The sequence below is a fragment of the Diadema antillarum genome, unplaced genomic scaffold, assembly GCF_040938485.1.
Source record: "Diadema antillarum isolate AM-2024a unplaced genomic scaffold, OU_Dant_1.0 seq00001698_RagTag, whole genome shotgun sequence".
Classification (NCBI taxonomy): domain Eukaryota; kingdom Metazoa; phylum Echinodermata; class Echinoidea; order Diadematoida; family Diadematidae; genus Diadema; species Diadema antillarum.
This window is the reverse complement of record NW_027272389.1, coordinates 843,200-850,705: the sequence shown is the minus strand read 5'-3', so window position 1 is coordinate 850,705 and position 7,506 is coordinate 843,200.

Sequence of the window (7,506 nt, the reverse complement as noted above, 5' to 3'; positions counted from 1 at the left end):
GCGCTGGGCATCAATGTGCGTGGGCAATGCGAGAATCGCATCAATGCTTTGCTTTTTGGCTGATGCAACGTAGATCCCACAACCTCGCCTCCCGGCGATCCCGTAGCTAGCTTACGGCTGGACGTTGGACCGGACCTAGTACCTGCACACAGGCGGTAGCATGCAGCAGTCGAGTCCTCGTTGTCACAGCTCTGGAGGCCGGTGTGTTGTACGTTCGATTCGACACATAACGCATATATCTTGCCAGCCAGCTGGCTGGGCGAGTGACTCTACATCCTATATTATACTGTAACGTTAGGCAGTGAGCTTGTCTGTGCTCATTGACATAGATATCAAGAAAACTGTCCACACCACCATGTCAGAAGTTGCCGGCAAAGAACAAGGGTAAGTAAACTGCTGCCCCTTCCACCCCACGAAGGCAAGGGAAACCCTGTGTTATTCATTATAGACAACCGGAGCTATTTTACCTATGTAAAATATGTCATGAATTTATATGTGTGTAGGGCCTAGGCCTAGTCCGTATAGAGGCTAGACTAGTGTAGTACTGCACTGGCGCGGCAGTATTGAAACCAAATGGGCAATTTAGTAGACAACAAGACGGCATCAAATATACATGTACACTGACTGTATTTATTTTGTTTGTACTGTAGAATTCGCTCGTGCTAACACTTACCACCAGTAGTTCGTGGTGTATTATGGGTTGTCTTTCACGGTTATTCATAGTTCATAACTTTACTGAAACATTATTTTGAGAGACCAGTGCCAGTGGCAGTGCAGTGGCAGTGCACCACGCTGTATCTGTATCACTAACATTTCTACACTCTGAAGTTACACTACAGGTACTATAACGTGTACTAGAAACATAATTATGTAAATTTATAAAATGGGTTCAAGAATGTAGCCAATTGGAAGCGCTGAAATGAGTCACGTGTGCGTGCATTAATTTCTTCAGGTATGCACTAAGAAGAGTCTCTCTTCCACCTCCCTGGCCTGACGTACGTCACAATGTTTTACACTAGCAGTGCGCACTCAATCAGTTGTTACAAGTGTGTCACGCGCTACTATACGCGCTGTCAATCCTGTAAACAACTTCTAGTTCGGGCCGCGGGCTGCCACAACAGCCGGCGGCCTTTCTTGTGCATAACAGTACGTGGCGTACGTATACTCTTATACGTACGTACAGGACTTATGTGCGGGATTTCCGAGTGCGACGTGCGTAAATGTTTGGGACGAACATCTTCGGACATCTTGACTTTTGAGCGAGTGCTACATGTAGCTGACTGGTATTGACCCACAAAGGTACGTGAATAATGCTGTTAGTTTTCGACCCATTTTATAAAACAAATGACGCACAGGATTATTTCGAGGCGTTAGTGAAGGTGCGGCTCACTCTCGAGTATTGACAACGGTTGCAAACATGCACTCGGCTGCGCCTCGTGCATGTCGCACCATTGTCAATACTCTCGAGCGCGCCGCACCTTCACTCACTAACACACTCTATCCTGTGCATCATTAGTATATTAATACCCGGTAGTCTAAACTTTTTGATAGTGTGGTGAAACATCATGATCACAGATAATATTTATGGAAGTGATGATTTATGCAAGTGTTCTTGCACTTTGCAGGATGTTTCATCATTGTGCGCTGTCTAACAATGAGTAATATGACATCCAAAATAAGAACTTTCCATGTTTTATTAAACTGGTAACTGTTAGATAGTTTATTCTGCAGCAGGGCAGCTAGCGCTAAGAAGGATGCTTTGAAGGATACTTTGTCACCCGGAGTCTGGACTGGATCGTGATCCTGGATGTGACACTGAAATGTAAATGACACTCTGTTGTCATTGGCAGATTCAGAGCTCAACCCAGCATTGATCATAACGTTTAAGAATTCATTCTTGTCTTCTTCTTCTGTTTATTCTGTCTTCTTCATTCCTAGTAGTAGAAGGTTATTAAATGCAGATGAGATGACCTGTGTGTGTGTGTTTGTGCGCATCAAATTGCAAGGGCACCCTGGTGTACAAGTGCTTGGATGCATGGAGGGTGCATACTTAAAGGGACTGTACCTTACTGGTTGAGGTAGGGATTCATGTTTTGAACATTCCTAAGTGAGATAATGAAAAGCCTCTTATGAAATATGAAAGAGCATAATTTTGAGAAGGATTCAACGTTTAGTATTTGATGAAAATTGGTTTTCAAATGGCTGAGATATCCAAAAAAGTGCTAATAATAAAAGGCGACATGCCCCAACTTTATTAGTATCTCTTTGTTTCGCCTTGTTTTTGGATATCTCAGCCATTTCAAAACTGATTTTCATCGAATAAACTTTTGATACCCCTTAGAACCGCATGCTCTTTGACATCTCATAGAGTGGTTTCTGAATATCTCACAAAACGTTAAAAGCTAAATCTTCACCTCGACCAGAACTGTACACACCCTAGCGCAAGTAAAAAAACCAAAAAAAAAACAAAAACAAAACACTAATCTCATGCTCTAATTTACTCCTTCCAACAGATGACAACAGAAGGCTCCCACCGTGGGTAGAAGTACTGCCTCGTGGGGTTGTTCCGTATTGCAGGACAGTTGGGGGGGGGGGGGAGAGAAGGACTGCTTGTGTTGTTTTGTTCTAGAGTGGCGTGTACGTGTCTGTCTTGTGAAGGGTTGGATGTAGTGGTTCAGGTTGAAGTCCACCAGTGAGTTTTGCATTTTGTATGTACATGTACAGCAGACCTTATGAATGTCTTCTCTCCTCTGCTGAAGCGATGTCCAACCAAGTTGCTAGAGCATTTCAGATACACTTTTCTAGTACCTAGTGATTTAGCACAAACCTTGCTGCTCTTCTTCAAATCATTTCTAGCTGACGTATGCATCCATCCAGCTGTGTTAGGATCCCGCTCCATATAGGCCTATCCACCTAGTGTGTCTCTTGCTCACCTTTCAACCGATGACCGTGGTCCAGATAAGATAGAAGAAACAAAAGACTCCCCAAACAAGGATAACGAGGAGGATGAAGCAAAGGAGGATGGAAAGACGGATGCGTATAGTACTCTACGAGAGGGTGAACAAGCATCTCTTGTCTTGAGTGTTGTATGTAATTGCAGATTCCATTGTATTTGTAAGAAGGCCAGGGTGTTATTTGCCTTTTGACAGATCTAATGTCTGATATGTGGACCATTCTCAGAAAAAGTGTTCAAATACGGAATTTTGGTGTCGCCGACATTCCATAATAACATGATCAACCATATACATTACCACAGATACGTTACCACAGATACGTGACCGAATTTTGCTGATTGGTCTTGTGCTTTCAGGGGATCAAATCTGGTCAAAATTCATCCCTACACATTACATGCTTCGTTTTGTTGGACCTCAGGATTATATTCTTATACCAAAAGAACAGGGACTCGAAAAAGAGCAACACTTCCTCATGATTTTTCTTTCTGCGTCAGTGTCTCACAACTTACTGCCAAATTTTCCGACAGATACGTTACCACGTAATCAAAATGCTGAAAAAAAAATTGTAAATGTTTTGACAAACAAATCGTTGTGTGCTCACAAACTCCAAAGTTCTATATTATAAGACCCAGGCACTTTCATATTCTATGCAACAATTTTTAACATTCATTTTACAAGACGAAGCTATGATTCAGCATATCAGTTTTTTGCTTTTCAGAATTAGCAGATACGTTACGTATAATTCAGGGCACCCACGGTGACAAATAATGTTATGTAAAACAAGGTGTTCATAAAACAATTCTGCATAGAATGACGCTTCCATAAAAAATTAAAGTTATGTTCAAATGAAGAATATTCAGTAGAAATTGCTCAGTAACTTCACCGACAGATTCATGTATGGTACGCCAGATACGTTAGCTAACTTTGAAAGAGTAAAAAGTAGTTTATGAAAAGCTTCCGAGAAAAGTTTCAGTGTTCTGTTGCATATTTATTCTAGTGTTTTTTAACATATGAAGAACTACTCAAGATTCATTGATAAGTTGAACAATTATTTATTCATTTTCATTAAAAGGGGTGAGCCAGATACGTTACCATACGTCAAACAACATTTTTAGTACATCAAGTTCATAGAGACTGTACCTACTTCCTTCTAAGTGCCTGCAAAAATATATTTTTTTTATCCTTGTTTGCATTATCCATCAAAACTTAATGAATATTTAGAGTCAGATGGATAAATACATTCAGACGTAAAATGAGAATATTCTGTGAATGAAGAACTCAGCTTTCACATTTAGGGCTCTTTTCCACTACATTTCATAGTTTAAATATTACGTACAGTGTTTAAAATGGTTAATTTGGGCTTACATCATTCATTTTTACATCATTTCACAGGGTAAATAATTAAACAGGTGATATTTATTAATTCATACACAACTAAAATTATTAGTTATATTTTACCAGATACGTTACCAAAGGCGATTCGATGTTTTCAATAGTTATTTTTCAGGAAAGCAATTCATATTTGTTTCCTGTGAAAATTTCAGATCGGATTGTTCCCTTTGCATGATTTGTGGGATTCGAAACTTTATTTGTAAGCGAAATTTGTTGAAAATACAAAGTGAATTTTAAGGTTATATTTCTTTTCAGCAAAAAACATATTTCAACCTACCACACAGAAATAATTTCTACCAATTAGCAAGAGATTACAACATCTTTACCTCTTGAAAAACCCCAATATCTTTAGGGGGACAGATGTCTTTTCCTGAACAGAAATTGGATCAAAACAATAAATTTAATTCAAAGTTAGGAGTCCATTACAACATGTAAATTTGCGGTAACGTATCTGATTGGTGATCAAAAATCATATATGATGCTCTATTTCAATTCATTTTTACTCAATGAATGGCAATCATTTAGAATGTTCCACTTTTTGTTTCGTATTTGACCGGTTTTGGAGTTACCGAAAACACATCTTTGAATGTATTACTTTGTGGTTAATTTTTCAGTTTTACTCACTTGAAATTGAACACTTAATCTGAGAATGGCCCATGTGTAGATTCCACTTGAGGACAGTCGTGATGGTGATGCCCAGGTATTTGGCAAATGGACGCGAGTCCAGAACTGTATCATTCAGGGTGTATTGATGGTGGAAACTGTTCCTCTGACAGATGTTGAGTGACATTTTTTTTTTTTCTTTTGCATTGAGATCCAAGCCATCTGTTTGACCAGCTGCTGAGTACATAATTTATCTAGGTCTTGTTGCAGGAGCTTCGCATCCTCCGAAGACTGGATAGTCGTGCACATGATGGTGAAATATGATCTGCAAATAGTCTGACTGAGGTGTCTGTCTAACTTATATTTTTAACCCTATTCTAACTGGGAGGGGGGGGGGGGTATCAAATTGACCCCCCTCAACATTTTGTGCCATGATTCTGCAACGCACAAAATGTTTTGGCGCATCGTTTCATGACTTTTTAATTGAAGTCTCCCGCATATTTAGAGATCAAATTTGTGACATCCGGGTACCATACACAGTTCTGAAGTTAAGTAATGTTTTGCATATATGCATGTCAACCTGAAAACCGCTCAAATTCATGATATCGTGTGCAAATCCAATACATTTGTGTGTGTGTGTGTATGTGTGTGTGGGTTAAATTGATATAAATTTGATTATTTCACTTTTGACCATTGAAAGTAATCAATTCTAATGTATAATTTAGATAAGCTTGAAAAAAAAAATGCCTGCAACAAATTTTTGCAAAAAAACAAAAAACTAATGGAAAATAAAAGGTAAAAAACCCAATAAAACCCATGATATTAAAGGACAAGTTCACCTTCATAAACATAAGGATTGAGAAAATGTAGCAATATTAGTAAAACACATTATTGAAAGTTTGAGGAAAATCGGACAATCCGTTCAAAAGTTATAAATTTTTGAACTTTTTGTGCAGTAACCGCTGGATGAGAAGACTACTGTACTGCAGTGTGTGAATAACTTAGATGTCACATGCGTACAACAATATAAGGAAAATATAAAGAGAATTTCACAAAGTTTTATCTTTTGAAAAAAGTACACATTCGTCCGACTTGTTACCGACAAATGTTATGGGTAATATTATTCCCCCTTGCCTTTAGAAAGAGGCAAGTCAAGTGCTTTTTTATTATGCGAAAAAAGTGAAAATATGTTGAATTTTCTTTACATTTTCTTTATACGTACTGTTGTACGCATATGATGTTGTTGTTGTTTGTTGTTGTTTTGTGTTTAGTGGCGTTTTCCATTCTCTTTAGAATATTTACGCCAAACACTTATCTATAAATTTCTTTTCCTTTTATCATTTTTTTTTTTTTTCAAAAAGAATATTGTAATGAGTATCCTTGGTCAGCTGTCGGTACGTCTATTTGCCTGCTTAAAATATCATATCTTCTGGCCAATCCGGCTCATTGTCTCGAGCAGACTTCTCAGCCGTTAAAACGGCCTAGGCCCCTCCGATATGCAGGCAGTAGAGTCCGATGCTTACCAGCACAGGAACCTCAATTGGTCCGATACAGAGCCAAACAAAACAAACAAGCAATACAATATTAATAAATTACAAATATATATAATAATCACATATACATTCTTTAATAAAGTAAGCAATCTCTGGGCTGTGGTGCGCATGAAAAGCCTCTTCAGGGTACCTCGAGGCAGAGTTAGTGCAAACTATGTACATTCATAACATGTATGAAAGTTTATCTATCAGAAAAATCGTTGTGATCTTTTAACATATAACACGAGAGCTTTTTGGTATACTGGGTTAGTTGAAATTAGTAAGCTTTGAATGCTGTTCTCATGAATTTTTGTTTCAACTAACATCATAGCTCTGGGTATAATATATCTGGGGCAGAACATAAGAAAATGATCAACTGTTTCTGGGACGTTACAATATTCACACATACCCGACACATGTTGGTTTATATGAAACAAATTGTCATTTAAACCTAAGTTCCCCATCCTAAGGCAATGTAGGATTGTCTCACAAGCTGTAGTAGTCTCCTCATCCAGCGGTTCCAACACAAAAATTTTAAAAATTCATAACTTTTGCATCGATTGTCCAATTTTCCTCAAACTTGCACTGATGTGTTCTACTAATATTGTTGCATTCTCTCAATCTTTATGTTTATGAAGGTGAACTTGTCCTTTAACAAAACAATAAAAATCAAGATAAACTGATTTTGATCATACTATTTTTTTTTTTTTTTACAAGAAAATTGTTTGATGTGTCTTGAGGAACTCTTACACCAAAATTTAGCAATCCTTCAGTCTTTTTAATGGGGTTGTAGGGGTCATTCCATGGGGTTGGGTCTTCTCTAGATATTCATGTTGTGCAGGGAATAAAAGTCATATTCTGACAGATTTATCAAATAGTTGTAAATGATGTGGTTTGTGGTTATTCTTGGAGAGAAATGTGTGAAAAAATATTTGATGAATAAAAAACAAGCCTGTGTACAAATTTATTTTGTCTGTGACTATTTCACTTTTGATGTCTCATGGTTTTTCTAGGTCCAAGTTGTG